Source organism: Lygodium microphyllum, chromosome 1 (genome assembly GCF_053477565.2).
Source record: "Lygodium microphyllum isolate KBCC chromosome 1, Lygodium_microphyllum_v1.1.10, whole genome shotgun sequence".
NCBI lineage: Eukaryota > Viridiplantae > Streptophyta > Polypodiopsida > Schizaeales > Lygodiaceae > Lygodium > Lygodium microphyllum.
Window position 1 is genome coordinate 109582552 of NC_141135.1, and position 16684 is coordinate 109599235.

A 16684-nucleotide genomic window follows, 5' to 3' on the forward strand; every position below is an offset into this window, starting at 1 on the left:
GGGGTTTAAGAGGCAAGAGGCCAAGGGAGAGCTCATTTGCAACCCTTGTAGTGAGAGAGAAAGAGAGAGAGAGAGAGAGAAAGAAAGAAAGAAAGAAAGTTATATTAACGTCTTCTAAAGACCAAAACTGGCCTATGAGACAAACTGTGATACAACTGATGAGGTCCAGCTATCCAAAATAAAAGTGCTGAATGAAAAGCTAAAAACTGGAAACTGAAAATACGGTGCTGTGAGTGTGATAAGTGTCGTATATGTGTATGTGTATGTGCGTATGTAGCTCTGGTACTCCAGATAATGGCTACAAAAGGGGAACAAATGTCGGCTGTGATAGGGGAACAACTGTCGGCTGTGATAAAGTGGTGCGATGTGTATATGTAATAGATGCAGGGAGATATACTATCCTGGGATGTAGTAGCAGTCATCGAAGTTGCTAATAGCAGGTGATCCCTCCTGGATGCAGGATGTGGTACATCGGCGGTGGAGAAAGAGCAAACTGGAGATCTGAGATCCAATGTGTCGAGTGTCGTTAGATCTCAATCTGCTGTCGATGTAGATCAAGAAACCTCCGGATCTCCTGTCGGTGTGGTTGTGGGGTCCGAAACCCACGGATCCTTGTGCGGCGTCGGGTACGCTGGTCCTTAGCCTGCTGTAGTGTGAGCTCGGAGGTCTGGCTGGAGGCTGGTACAGTAGCTCTCACTCTCTCTGTCTGAAAGAACTGTGTAATAGTCATCTGGGTGGGCCCCTCTCTGACTAGGACCCGCTGTGTGCTCTGCTCTCTGATGTGCCATGCCTCTCCCAGAAAACGGCCAAATGATCTCTGATCCATATTAGTCATACATCCCTGAAGTGAGCTGCTCAATGTGTATCTAGATCTCAACTCTGAGTATGCTGGGCATCTGAGAACAAAATGCTCCTCACTCTCCACCTCTGATCTGCAAAGGGGGCATATCCTCTCCTCCCATGGGATGCCACTTGCTCTGCCACTCTCAATCATAAGCTAATGATGATACCCTGAGCTGTCCAATAAGAACTCTCAATCGATGTGGCATATAGATCTGCATATATCTCAGAATCTCTATGAATCCCTGCTCTGATATCCTCAAGAACTGTGTATAATAATGTGCCATCTTCGATGGCAGTGGCTGTGCAGGGCTGACCCATGTCCTCTGTATATAAATATGCCATATCTCCTGTCTGATGACTCTGTTCCTCTCAGAGAGAGAGAGGGTGTAAGTGGGAGCCTGAGTATCATATAGAAGAGGTGGGAGTCTATCAATGTCCAGCCCATGTATGTCAAACCAAGCTCTAGTCTATGCATACCATGATGTGGTATCCCCCGCTCGAGCCATCTCCTGAGATGCCATATATGCTCTATATGCAATGCGATCTCTGTCCATATCCTGAAATCTGTGTAGGAAGCAGACTGTCTGAAATAATGCCTCGACTAGCATGGGCGGTGTGGCAAGCTCTGCTCGCACAATGTCATGTGGGACTGAGGCCTTGCTGCGAATCAATCTAGATATCATGATCACCTGAGGTCTCTCCATCAATGTCCATACATAATCGGCAAGGCCTGGCCCCCATATAGCTGCTCCATACATCAGTGCTGGAGTGACTAGAGTATCAAAGAGCCACCCCTTGGTGCGGGGCTCCTGGAAATGTGCCTGATGACACTGTCGCTCCATAAGAGCCAATGCTAAGTATCCTCTAGTGAGGCGGTCACGAGCTGCCTGTGTCATCGAGAAAGTCCCTGAAGCTGTTGTAAAGGTGACTCCCAAATATACATATGATCCAGTGACCTCAATACTCCCTCCTGCTGCCATGAAAATACTCTGTCTGCGTATCTGAGCTGATGTATGGAATATAAGAACCTTGGTTTTACCAAGGTTCACTGTCATGCCTCTCTGTATGCAAAAATCATCCAATGCTAATAAATGCTGCTGTAATCCCTGAGCTGAGTCTGAGACCAACACAATGTCATCTGCATATAGTAAGATATGAACAGTGGCTCCACTGAGATCTATACCTCCACCGGCTCGCTGTTGAATAAACTCTGCTATCTCATCAATGTATAGCCCAAATAGAGTCGGTGAGAGTGGGCATCCTTGCTTCACACCAATGGTGCTCACAAGGGGATCTGATATACCTCCCGGACATCTGACTCTGCCAGTAACCCGCTCATATAGTGCATAAATACCCCACATCATGTCATCATCCACCCCCAGATCAAGTAGACGTCTGAAAAGCCTCTCTCTCGGAATCGTGTCAAAGGCTTTGTGGAAATCCACAAAGCAACAGTACAATCTCTGTTTCTTCACTCGTGTCTGGTCGATCAGACAACGGAGAGTGAAGATGTGGTCTATGGTAGAAAATGCCCGTCTGAACCCTGCCTGTCCGGGTGTGCGCATGCACTCTCTCTCTACTAGCGTGCTGAGCTCCTCCTCCATCACCGTGCCATAAAGTTTGGACAAAACTGGCCCAATCATGATGGTCCTATATGTGTTAGGATCCATAGGATCCCCTGACTTGTGGATAGGTACAATGGTGTGCTCTGTCCACGAGTCAGGGAACCCCTCAGACAATGCATGGTTGAAGAGGTGAGCAATGAGTGGAGCCAATGTGTCTCTGCCATATATAATATGCTCTGCCTGAAGATCAAACTGGTCTCGAGCGCGGCCATGCTGTAACCGTGAGATAGCATGTTTCACCATACTAGTGGTGAAAAAGGATGAAATACCTGGTCTCGGTGTACATGGTGTGGGTATCAGTGGCTGTGCGGGTACATGATATAAACTCTGTGCGTATCCATGCCATACTGCAGGGTCATGTATCAGTGTGGGTGAGCGTGGTTCTCTGATCTGCCTCCATGCCTCTGCACAATCTCTGCTCATAAGAAGGTGGTATATATCCCAATATCTCTCCTCCTCCCATTCCCGCTTTTTACAGCGGGTCAAGCAGTGCATGCGTCTCTGCACCTGTCTGTGTGTGATCTCTCCTCTGGCCTCCAAATCGCATAGTTGTCGACATAGATCTCTGCACTCATCATCATACCACCTGTTCTGTGGCATGGTACCGGTCCGAGGGGGTGCGTGTATGTGTGATGTGGAAAACTGAGTGTAGCAGAATCATGCAGAATGCGTGTGATATCAGTGGTCAGTGTATCAAGGGGTGCGTATGGATCAAGTGACATGATGTGCTCCTCCAGATGCTGTGAGTAAACATGTGAGAGCTCATGAGTGAAGTGTATGGTAGTATGCATGTGGGGTATGATATCTGCAGGTGGTGATGGTAATGAGGTGAGGAGTGAGAAACTGAGAAAGGTGTGATCGGCACCGAGTGGAAGTCTCCCAAGGCCGAAGGACTCGATAGTATGCATCCCATCGATCGGTCCGAGCAGATAATCTACAGTACTCTCGCCCCCCCCCATGTGGGAAGCATGTAAGGCCTCCTGAATATGGCCATCGTGCCATCCCGTTATAAATAACGAGATGATGTCTACTACCAAGCTCAAGTAAATGCCCTCCATACCCTGTGGTGTCTGGCCCAGTATCTGATGACTCCCTACTGATCCCCAACTCCTTAGGGTCTAATGCTCTCATGATCTTTAGCTGCTCCATATCAAAACTCTCACACTGTCGGCTCTGTGTGCACCCGTTGAAGTCCCCCATAAGGAAGACCTCACCCAAACTAGAAAACAGAATAATGTCCTCTGAGAGCTGTGAATAAGGGGAGGGGGAATCTCTGGCCTGAATATCACCCTGCGTAGTAGCATATCTGGACCCTCGTGGTGAAAAGTAGCATACTGCCATATAGATCCATCTCTCATCTGATATCTGCACTCTGATCCATATGTAACTGGCCTCCTCATCTCGTCTCACGAACTGGATATGTCTCTGTATCCCCTGACGGAATAGAACTGCCACCCCTCCTGAGCCCCTAGATGTGCTCTGCCTAGTAGTAGCCCGGTATGCAGATACCCACTCAAATCCTGTAATGCGTGGGAGCCCTCTCTCTGGGCTCTCATGTGTCTCTGTGAGGCATATAACATCATGGTCGGGTAAAATCTCCTCAAGTCTGTCCGGTCGTGACCATAGGGAGCCGTTGCAGTTCCAAACTGCCACACGTATCGGGGTCTCCTGTACAGTCCTCTGCCCCGTCTCATAGGCCACACCCCCCTATTTGGTGGGGCGTCCATCTATAAAAATCCGACCATCTTGATAGAAGGCCTTACGGCCTTCTCTACGTGCTTGGAGTATCTGTGGCATGCATGCTTGTCTGTGTGCAATTTGCATCTGAGTCAGGTCCTCATCCATGAAGATGGGAGCCCCAGTCATCCCTCGGAGCGAAATCCGCTTCCGAAAGAAGGCGGCTCTGTCCTCCGGTGTGCTCATATGTAATATCAGAGCTTTGACCCTGGTAGTATCTCATCCTGCACGCCATGCTTGAGTAAAGGGCATGCTCGTGTACCCTAGTCGGGTGTATAGCCCGCGTGCGTCCTCCTTCGGAGAGGCCCCTTCGGGGAGCCTGGTAATACGCACGTTCAATCTACGCGCATTCCTGAGCCTCTCCTCCTCTAAGGTCTCCTGAACCCAGACTACCTCCTCCTTTTTATTTTCTTCCTGGACCTCCTTCTTAATGTTCTTCTTCACTACCTCAATCCACCCCTCCTTATTCCCTTCTAATTCTTCCTTCATGTTTGCTTTGATTTTTTCCTCCCATCCCTCTCTCGAAGCCTCAACTTCGGTTTTAATGCATACCTGGAGGTCCTCTCGGCATTCCTTCGTGATAGCCTCTCGGAGGTCCGCTTTGAAATCCGCGTCCTCTCTTGCCTCCCGTAGATGTGACACTTCCATTTGTAGCTTGTCCAGGTCGGTTTTGAGATCCCTCTTCTCTTCCGTGAGTGTCTTCACCATCTCCTCCAGTCGCGTCGGATCCTCTCATGGAGACGGCGGGTTTCTTGGTTCAAGGCATTATCCGCATCCTTCTTGAAATCTTTCTTTGCCTCCTTGATAGCCTGGCTGATTAGAAGCTCCACGTTATGGAGCTCGAGTGGCATGTCGCCTCACGGGGAAAAGCCCCCTCGATAGACCTGTTGAATGTCAGAGAGACCACCTTCAATGAAGAAAGTTTCCCACTTTTCACCTCCTCCTGAAACTGCACATCCACAAATGCTGTCCCAGCTTGCACATTCCAGGAGCCTTCCTTCTGCAATGCCTCTAAGCTTGACAATGTGTAACCCTTTGGAAGAACATAAAAATCCTGCACACTACAAATCTGAATGTATGTGACCCCAGGCTGGGCAGGCTATTTTAGAGCATGAAAAGCGAGAGCAGAAATGCCAGATCCTCCAATGCCCAAAGATGTGAAGTCGTATACATGACCTCTTTCTAAAGACAACTCTATTTGCCCAAGAAGTTCAACTTTCACACCCAAGTGCTCCACTCTCTTGCCTGGCAATGGATCTATCCACACCTCCCCTGCTACTGTCTCTCTACTGTGAAAGACAGGAAATGTTGAGGAGAGACCATTTTCTTTACGAATGGAGGCCTGCTTTCGTGTTTCACCAATCCCAAAATAGGTAAGTCTTCAAAGCACACGATCGCTCTGTTTGCTTGCTTGGAGCTCGATTCTAACAGGGATGACGCTTGCAAGGATGATCAACTGGTCTCGTCATAAAAATTATTTATCTGTCTTCACGTCAAATCGCAAAAATCAGTTCATCTTATAATTGACGTTGATGCGACCTCAGACAGGAGGACGTGAAATTCACCAGAACTGAAGCTCCCGTGTTCTGCTACAATGAGCTCGTCGGGAGAGCGTGAGGGAGAGAGATGTCGTCTGTGACTGGGCCGACCCTGGTACCTCGTATGTCCTCCAGAGAGAGAGAGAGAGAGCGCCCGTGGAGAATCGATTCGATCTTGTTTCTGGAGAGCCTACCGATCACTTCAGGTATATCAATCACTTCCCCTTGCACCCTAGTTGTGATCTAGAAGGTTGTGTGTGAAATGATTAGCTAAATCGTCAGTTTCGATCTAAATCGCCTCGATGCTACCTCGTCGCGCACAACTCAACCGTTCGAGCAGTTGATTTCTAGGCCGAGTCCCAGAATCGGCCCCCCGAACCCCCATAGAGGGGGCTCTGCCCCCTCCTCACCTCCCCCAAGTAGGGTGGAGCAAAAATGCACGCCGTGACAGGTTCTCCAACTTGGACCCTAGTGTAGTAATGGCTCTACACAAGTATGAATTCTCACTTGCCAAAGAGCAACCAAAAGCCCATACCTGAACAAAGACAAACAGGGTCCCTTAAACCTCAATGGGCCAATCTAGCCAACAAAGGCAAAAAGGCCACAATGCGAAAACATGTACATGTTGCATTCGGACTGCATCTAGTCAAAGCAGAAAGCAACAACATCAAGCTACAACTGCGAGGATGACTAGATATGATGGTCCTGACGATAGATGCTCCTTGAATAGCACTACACATACGATCCAAGACATCAGTGGAGAATCCACATATGGTAGTGTAGTTGGGGACTCAATGGAATTTTTCAAAAGGATTAAATTTACAAGCCAAGACCCGGAAGACGAAGACATAGTACCACTTGCTTATTTTAGGGTCAAACTCACCGCAAAAAGAGAGCACACTATCGATGCTCTGATTGATGAAGGGGCATATTTTAATATCTTGACCTATGAGGCATGGACCCTACTAGGCCAACCAAATCTCACACCGACTAATGCAACTCTTAGTCCTTTACAGGGGACACCCACAAGCACTTATAGGGAAGTGCAAAATCCTTGCAACAATTGAAAACTAAGAGCTTGCCTATCCTATTTCATGTTCCTCCAAATAATGCTAATTGTAGAAAGGAAACCCTCCTAGGAAGACCCTTCAAAAGGGCGACCAAGTGTGAGGTCGATTATGTAGCACAGAGGATACACTTGACACTACCCGGTGTGAGGATTGTCATAACCTTTAGCAAGGGTGACCTTATTGAACATCGAGGGAAAGGCAAGGAGGTGCTGACATAACAGTCAAGCCTGCTAATGAGGGCAAGGACTTGTTGGAAGAGTTGATACAAGCACAGGTCGAACACAGTGAGTGAGGCCATGCCTGAAACAAGAAGATCAGGATACAATGCCAAGGATGGTCTTTGGACTTACAAATATTGTAGAAGACCCCAAAAGAAGCCCAAACCTTATAGATGAAGGCATCGATGGAGGGTTAGCACAACCCTCCGATGGATATCCAAGGCGTTGCTACGTGTCCAAGGGTATTACGCAGGTAACCAATGGATTTGGGTGCCAAAACCCCCTGCTAAACCTCCTCTGTCAGAAGGCCAGATCATATCAAGAGCAAAGAAGCATAGAAGGAGATCTAAATGAAAAACCAAGTCTTGAGTCAAAAGCAGTGGAGTGACCGAGCCCCTCACAATCAAAATCAGGAAACCAAACGGGACTAATCGAAGGGTAGATCCTTACCCTAGCGTGCTTGAAAAGCAAATATCGGATGTAATAATTGCGTGCTTGAAAAGCAAATATCGGATGTAATCATTAAGGATACGCAAAAGCCACTAGTGCCCAAGAAGCCTTTGATTTCCCAAGAGGATAACAGGCATCATAGGCACAACATTGCTCATGGCAAGGTTAAATGCTCAACAAAGCAAATAGCAAAATCATCTAACAGCCACGAGCAAATATTCCAGGTAGTGTCAAAGCCACTTAGGAGTCTCAAGTCTCCTACACCCTCTTCCCCTAAATGAACACAGGAAGCACAACAACAGTTGTCAAGTGTAGCTGCTCAATCCCAATATCTATCTCCAACTAAGCTTCCAAATGTTCGAGAAGTAGAACATGACACCACCCATAGCTCTCGAACTAAGGATATGCTTGTGCAACCCACCCTGGCTAGATCAATTGAGGCTTGATTTGTACAAGTGAATGCTCAAAGGGAAAAAAAGGACACAACCACTTCCAGTCTGCTTGAGGATCTGACACTGCAATCTACTAATAGTAGCTAGTCCACTAAAATAGTTTCTACTACTTCAAATCAGGGATCACAACAGTCGCAGCCCTTTGCTGTGACAACGCCCCTTGCGGAACATGTCCTTAGCAATTCATCTATGGAAGAGGCATCGCAACCAACATCCTTGACACCTCCAGCACTTCCTAAGTAGCTAAAGCCTAGGCTTGAGGAGAAATCTCTCAAAGAGGTTGCCAAGGAGAGGACGCATCTAACCAATCAACCTAGCAAGGCTGTTCAGCAAGTCATAGCTAAGTCTCATGAGAGCACACTAGAGAAAGAGAGTGCTAAGTCCCAACCAAGCACATCAATGATTGACCTAGTTCAAGGTCTTGAGTCCTTAAATGAGACATCACCATTGCCCAAGAAAAAGAGGACAAAACAATCGAAAAAATGGCAGTTGCAAGTGGTGGTAGACACTAACACAATCGATACCAAGAGCATGGAAGAACTTGGGAATAAAGCATTGAGTCCACCCACTAACGAACCCAATGCCATCTCCCCTAACAGTGGTGAAACCTCAGATACATTTGTGTGTTCTGATAAGTCAAAGCGACCATCATCATCAGCGATTTCTTGCAGCACTCAATCCATTGACAACAGAACTCACATTGACCAATCAAGAGTGGATACAACACTGTCACAATAGGGAGACAAATCTATACCAGTCACACCCGAGGAGAACCATGACACAATAGCATCAAAACCTCAGGAAAAATGCACAAACCCTGAGAGCATAAGAAATCCTAGCATTGACCAATCTTGCTCATCTAGGTCTGAGCCCCCAGCTATGCTAAAGCCTAGGGAAACTCCTAGAACCTTGCATGAGATAGCAGCCGAGCAAGCCCTCATTGAACATAGAAGTGTCGTAGAATGCTTAACTGAGTTGGATGCTAAGCTCAAAGTGTTTGCACATGTCTACGTCCTTGCTAACATGGGTGCATTCCCTAAGGAGCAACTTGAAGAATTCTTGCCATTTCCCCTATCCTAGGAAGAGCAAGAACATCTTGATGAGCACTATGACAAGCTCCTGCATGAATGCATGCAACTCACCTCTGACGAGAAAGCCGACAAACTACGCTTAACTATAACATTCAATGATGTACCAAATCTCTTAGAGATAGAGCAACTAAAGTGACAATCAGAGGGTCGAAGTCAATTTGTGGTTTGAAAACCGTGTTGCAATGGCCGAACTAGGAGCCCAGTTTATGACAGTCTCAAAGGAGCAATTGGCCAAATGGCGGTCTCAAAGAGACCCAACCTATGTGGCACCAACTTCCTTTCAAGTGTTGACTGCCATTCGAGGTACAAACTTAGCTTAAACTAGCCAAGAGAACTCTCTGTCTGATAAGGTTCTCACTAAGGAGGAGTTACATGTTTCCAGTAGACTCGGACAAGGTTCCATGCTACTTGATGTTCCAAAATATCTATCATTATTGAGTAAGTTGCCATGAGTACTAGATGTGTGTGCCACACTCCAGTACAATCTGAAGTTCTACAGTTGGCTTTTATCCTCGTGAAGTGATATGGATTCGTAAATATGTATATAAATAAATAATGAATTTTGTGACCCTGTATAGACAATATCAACACACACAAGCAATGATAGTCAAGCGCAGGGAGAAGAGTTGGGTTTGACAGGCTAAGCTCCTCAAGTCCTCTCACCACACATTTAGAAGTCGTGTGACCATTCCTGCCTCCAAGTGGAGGGCATGCAACCCTCATTACCGCCATAGGAAGCCCTGACCAACATCTCTGATGGTGTAGATGGGGCATTGTCCCTTTCTATACACCTTTTCCCTTTTCGGTCTATCCTTCTAAGGATGAGAGCTGCCCTACTCCATGATAACCAGACCATGCAACTTAGCATAAGCTAAGATGTGCTAATGGATGGAGGAAAAATGAACATCGTCACGGGGGCCATCCCTCTACAACAAACACTACATGCCTTACCTCTCCCCTCCTCATCATATGCGCTTGATAACCCACTGTATAATCCCTTCCATGTGAATAGTTTTATCCTGCCTCAAGGCCTAATCTTTGATTTGCATTTTGCAAGTCCCCCTACGATAGTCAACATGGGGCACTCAGTGTAGTTGGCTTGTAAGGATGCTATTCGCTGTCAGAAGGAGCATGCAGTACAAGCTCCTCCGTCGAAACGCTACGTACCTACCCTTAAAAGGTATGCAAAGAAACAAGACCCCAAGCGACACCGTTCCAGACGTAGGCCAAAAACTCCCCAAGCCTGAAAAATAGAAGATCGATTGAATGCTCGAGGAGTGGCAACCCCGGCCATGCGGGCCCTCTCCAGAAGCTCAAGCCCTGGGTGCTCGAAAGAGGAGAGGGAAGCTCGAGACAAGCAGGAATTTGATGCATTGTTCAAAATCATTTTGGAAACAGTTGCAGCCAGGGACTACACCATTCAAGTCCCGGCTAACATTTTCCCCACTCAGCCTAACAGGAGCTCCTCACCAGCACAGCCTCAGTCGACTGACCACCCAGATTTGCCCCGCCTTGTACAAATAAAGTAGCCCCATGTTGTATAAAAGGCTTATCAAATGCTACCTAGCCATGAATTTTTGTCGTTAAATGGTTAAGTGCTAACATGTTCCCCAATTGTACAAACTTTTCATATCTACATTTTTAGCAACTGAAAGTGCAGTGTCCCTGTGTTCAATTATGCTACATCGTGTAGTCACAATGTAAAGGTTGTCTCATACACCTTCACATGTATTTCTTCTCAACATGGAAAACTTTGCTTCATCCACACGTTGTTATGAGAAACCAGCCCGCGGTCTTCTAACTATGTAATATCTAAGTATGCATGAGCACTCACATAATATCTGCATTGAAATCTATACACAATTTGGGTCCTCAAGTGTAGGACAATACTCTCAACTTGCTTAGAGTTTGACCTGTCTCCCAAACTAATTGAACTGCGTCTTGTGCATGATAAAGGAGACTAGCACTATCCCTAGGGAGAGACCACATATGAGAGGTTTTCAATTGCAGGTATTGAAGACTCCAACAAAAGTGTCGTTCGCTCTTTATCGACACTCAACTTTAAATTCTTATCCTTTATCATCCTACAAGCTCGCCAAAAATCGTCATGTGCAGCATCCCCAACAAACCAACACTTGTGCTGGCCATCAATGCAATCCCCAACAACGAACATCCAACATCCCTACCACCAGCCACCTAGGCCACCAACATGCCCCCAACAACCTTCCTCCACACCACCACCAACACTCCTCCACGGAAACCACAAATGTCCTTTCCACCCACGTTTTCAGTGCATGCCAAAGCATGCTACCTACGACGGTGAGTGCCATGGGACTGGCACTCATCTAGAAGGGGGTAATGTTAACCGTCAGACGAACAAGGTGGAAAATATGGAAAATCTAAAGCAAAAGACAAAGGCCAAGGTAAAAGTGAAATGGAAGACGAAGGTGCGCCAAGAAAAATATGGAAGCACAAGAAGTGCATAAAAGTCCTAAATAAAGGAAAAAGGCGCACAAGAAAAAGCGCAAGTCAATACTTTTGTAAAAAGAGAGTAAGTGCATCATGGTTTAATTTAAAGAGTATCGGAATCTTACTCGTGCAATTTGTAAAGGTAGATGGGCGGTAGGAAGGAAGCTAAGAAGATATAAGGACAATGGAAAAAAGGGCCTAGGCCACGACTGGCCATGTAAAAAAGGGGACAAGGGGATGACCTCCCAAAAGGGATTTACGTTTTTGTATATAAAGTTGAAAAGTGAATGAGAATCTCATTCTTGTATGTGGCCAAAAGTGGGTCTCCTCTTCTTCTTCTTGCTTGCTTGAGCTTGTGCTTGAGAGAGGGAGTGTGAGAGTGTGAGGGGGTGAGTGTGTGAGGGTGAGGGACCGAGGAGGAGAAGCTCTCCATCTTCTCCTCTCTTCTTCTCTTCTCTTCTCTTCTCTTGTCTTACTCACGGCAATGGAGCTTGGAGCGCGGAGCTTGAGGATGGAGCTTGCTTGAAGTTTGCACTTGGATCGTGGAGCTACCGGAGTGCACGGGAGAGGAGGTAACTCGATCGGCATGGAGGTAAGCTCACTACACTCGTAGGATCAATGGCACATCGGCTAGGTGAGAGATAGCATTTAGAGCTCACTTGAAACGCTTGAAACAATAAGCGGTCCGTGGGTCTTGGCGGTTGAGCGTGAGATCCCTCTACACCATGATAGGAATATCCCTACTTAAGCAAGCTATCTAAGTAAAAAAACCCAAACTAACCCAACTTGTAGCTAAAAAGGAGCCAATCTTGTGTAGCCCAAATGACCACTACTGTCAACAATCCAAGCATGATGCAACCCATACATCTACCTACAAAGAAGAGCTAATCTTTGAGGTTGTAAATGAGAAAGTTAAACCCAAAATCCCCACTTGTGATGCATACCTAACATCTCTACTGTAAGATGACACCTCAAAGTAAAGAAGTTTCAAATGCTAGTACACCCCTAAGTACAATAAATCCATAGCTGCTAGTTGGTTTGAAGCCAAAAAATACCAATCAATCAATTTATTAAATGGTCAACCTTTGAATCTATAATCGATTACCCAAGCACTACCACCACAAGATAGATGATGGGCATACTTAAAGCCAACACGTGGACACTGACATCACTTGTGATAGTCAACATTTGGTTGTGAAACGAGGCATAATCACAATAAGAGATCAAACATCAAATGCACTCAATGTTCAATCCAAAATATATTTCTGAAATAAGGACAATAAAAATATTAGGAACTGATATTACAGTCACGACACAAACTTTGGGAATAGCTAGTTTTGGATCATAAGTATTAAAAAATCACAAGATACAAGACCAAGATAGTATCACTACCAAATATAATAATAGTGGATTATACAAAATAGGCCTTTTTGATAGAGAGCACTATAGAAATTACACAGCACAATAGATAGAATCTGAGCAAGGAGTAGAGAACACACAACAAATATGACAAGAATAGAAACTTGTTTAATTTCAAACAAGAATGTGGTCTGATTGAGCTGACGTGTCCTAATTCATCTGATTGGACGGGGTTAGTCCGAGCGTCCGAGTGTCTGAGTCGGACGGGTTGGTCCGATCGGACGGTAGTCCAAGCGTCCGAGTGTCCGAGTTTGAAAATCGGACACTGAATCGGGTGTCCGATTCCGCCGGCCCGACGCACTTTCGAGCACAAATTCATCCAAAATCTCAAGACATCGATGATTATAGACTACCAAATTTACCAGGAGTGATGTTGGAGTGATGGGGGAGAGATCTATATACTTGGGGATCGCCGATAGCAACGTCACTCCGTGCCTTGATCGATCGAACGGTCGCCCAAGCTCTCTCTCTCTCTCTCTCTCTCTCTCTCAGCTGGTTGCAAATGAGGATTCCCTTGCCCTTCCAGAACTTATAACCCTGCTAGTCATTCCCCAGATGCTAAGATCATTCTCCTAGTGATTCCTACACATTCAAATGCACATTTCCTCAATTTTTCCCCTGTTTTCCCCGATTTTTTCCCTGTTTTACAACAGCAAACCTTATGCCTCTCGGGTGTGATTTCCTACTGTTAACCTACTCTAAACACAACACAAATCGAAAGCAAAATACTGAACTAATTTCTCCATGTTTTCCAATCATCAAACAACCAGAATATCCCAAAATACTTATCTGTTTTGAAGATCAAAAACACCCAACTTCCTACCTATCTCAAGCTCCATTTCGGGGATGAATACCCTACTTCGATGCTCGATATGAGGCGCCCAAGTGCTCAAGCTTGAATCCGTTGGTCCTGGCAAAATGGAACCAAAATGTGGGAGCTTTTGCTCAATCGCCAAGACCCACGGACCACTTATTATTTCAAGCATTCCAAGCGAGCTCTAATGGCTATCTCTCACCTAGCCGACGCGCCGTCGATCCTACGAGTGTAGTGAGCTTACCTTGATGCTCGATCGAGTACCCTCCTCTCTCTTGCACTCTTGTAGCTCCACGATTCTTGATGCTAGCTCAAGAATCCTCAAGCCTCCTCCATCTCCAAGCTCCATCCTCCATAGCTACTCGCGCAAGAGAAGAGAAGAGAAGAAGAGAAGAGGAGATGGTGAAGAGCTTCACCCTCTTGATTCCTCACTCTCACACACACTCACTCCCTCACACTCTCACACTCCCTCTCTCAAGAGCACACACAAGCAAGAAGGAGAGAAGAAGAGAGGAAGAATAAGACTCTTTTTGCCACACACCAAAGAATGAGCTTCTCATTCACTTTTCAACTTTATATACAAAGCCCTAAATCCTTTTTGGGCGGTCATCCCCTTTTCCCTCTTTTACATGGCCGGCCGTAGCCTAGGCCCTTTTTCCCATTTCCCACCATTCTAATTTATCATATTCCCAACTAATGCATACACTTTGCACAGGAGCGAGCCTGGCACTCTTTTACAAAGATTCGGGGGCGCTCCCGCATTTTAATGGTGCGCCCTTTTTCTCTTTTGTTATCTCGGGCCGACACCGATTCTTTCTGAGGGTCGTGCCTGAACTTTTAATTTTTTCAGGGACTGGTTACCGGTCAAGGCGCCTTTTTGTGCTTTTATCCTGCGCCTTTTTGCTATTTCCCTTTTTTTCCATTTTTCGCTCCTCTGTGCTGCGGGACACACGTAACAATTGGGATCTTACATGGGTTTTTAGAGCAATTACCAATTCATCAAACTTTGGTGGATAAATCTGAAGGTACCTTCAAATTAGCTTCTCACTAGTATTTTATATCTCAGTAGCACCAACCATCTAGTTGCATGGATTCTTGATCCGAGTGATGAAAGATTCAATTGTCTCTCCTTTAATAAACTTCTCTACTACTAGTCCATTCTCCAAGTTTTGAATCCTTGTTGATTTTGTGTTTTGTATGGACTCCTCAATATGTTCTAAGCCTTTGATGCCTTGGTTATGTACTGAATCAAGATCAAAACTTTGTCATAACTACTTGTAACTAAGACACACAATGCATCTGTGTTTCTTAATTTCCAAGTTTGTAGAAGATCTACATTTGGTAATTTGATGGGTTGGGGGTGGGTTGTGGTTCTAGGTTAGTCCCCAACACCGTCTCTAGAAGCTCACATAAGAATCAAGGATAGTTGTGATTTTACACCTCCACAAAGTATAGTTTGTACCATCTAACTTGCCTTCACCAAAGATCGGTGGATGAATGCTCAGTGTTTGAATTGTCGGTACAGCACCACCACCACCTGATGTGCCATTGCTACTCGATGTAGTAGATGATATTTTTCCTCTTCATTATTGAAGCCCTTGCCTCTAGCATACTCTTTGCTCCTCAATCTCCCCTGGGCTCTATTACCATGTAGAAATCACCTGGCACACAATGGAAGCAGAAGATTTGTCATGAACAATTAGAAAGAATGAGGTGAGCTCCTTGATGACTTTATTTACAAAGTGTGTGTTGTGCTCATTGACTAATTTGACTGGAGTACCATATCTAGTGAAGATATCCTTAAATAAACACTTTGCAACTAACTTAGTAGTGTTTTCTAGTAGGGGCCATGCTTCTACCCATTTGGTGCAATAATTCGTTATCAGGATATACTTGTTTCTTATGTATGCTGTAGCTAGAGAGATGAGACCCATGAAGTCTAGTCCTCACTATTCTTCCAAAAGTGGAGCCAAAGTAGCAAGCTGTCTCTGGCTCCAGGTTGACCCAACCATTGATAGGAATCGCAATGCTATACCTAGTTGGTTGCAGATGTCACCATGCATGGTCGGCCAACACAAACTAGCTTATTGAATTTTGCAGGTTGTAACTTCCACAAAAGCGAAGTGACCACTAGCAATTCCTTGATGAGATTTCTCTAAGAGAGTAGACTGCTTCATAGGGAGGACTCATAGGGAGGACCGCTCTCTTTGAAGCACTCCAAAGAGAATGCAATAGTATAATTATACCATGATGATTTCAAAATATCAACTTTAGAGAGCCACTCATTTCCTTTGGTCCTTCTAAAGATGGGGTAGAGGTACATCAATTTCCAAGAAGGTCATCATTTCTTTATACCATGACCATAGAGGGTTTGGTGGCTTTGATTATGGTGTGTTTACTATTGTGGCAAATAGTTGGGCATCTAGAAAGTCATCTTTGACACCAGTTGGGTGGTTCTCTAGAAATAGCAGGATAGGAAATCTACAATGACATCTTGGCTGCCAAGATGATGAATGATTGTGTAATCAAATTCTTGCAGCATGGGAATTAATCGGGTGAGTCACCCAATGACATTTTGCTGCTTAACCAAGTAGACTAGCATTGAATGATCTACATGAAAAATAAAGGATGTCCAAGCAAATAATGGCAAAACTTCTTGATGGATTAGATCATGCCAAGACGCTTCCTTTTGGTTTACTGAATAAATTTTCTCGGCATTAGACAATCTTTTGGTAGCATATAATACTTGGCAAAACCAACCATTGGCATTCTATTGCATAAGCATACTTCCAATAGCAATATCAAATGCATCTACAAATACATAAAAAGTATTTACCCAATTTGGTGAGATCACAATAGGAACTTTAAAGAATAATATTCGAAAGTGTTTGAATGCCAAGTTGGCTTCTTTATTCAATTGGTAAGAAGATTTGGCAACATGTGCCAATTTATTTAAGC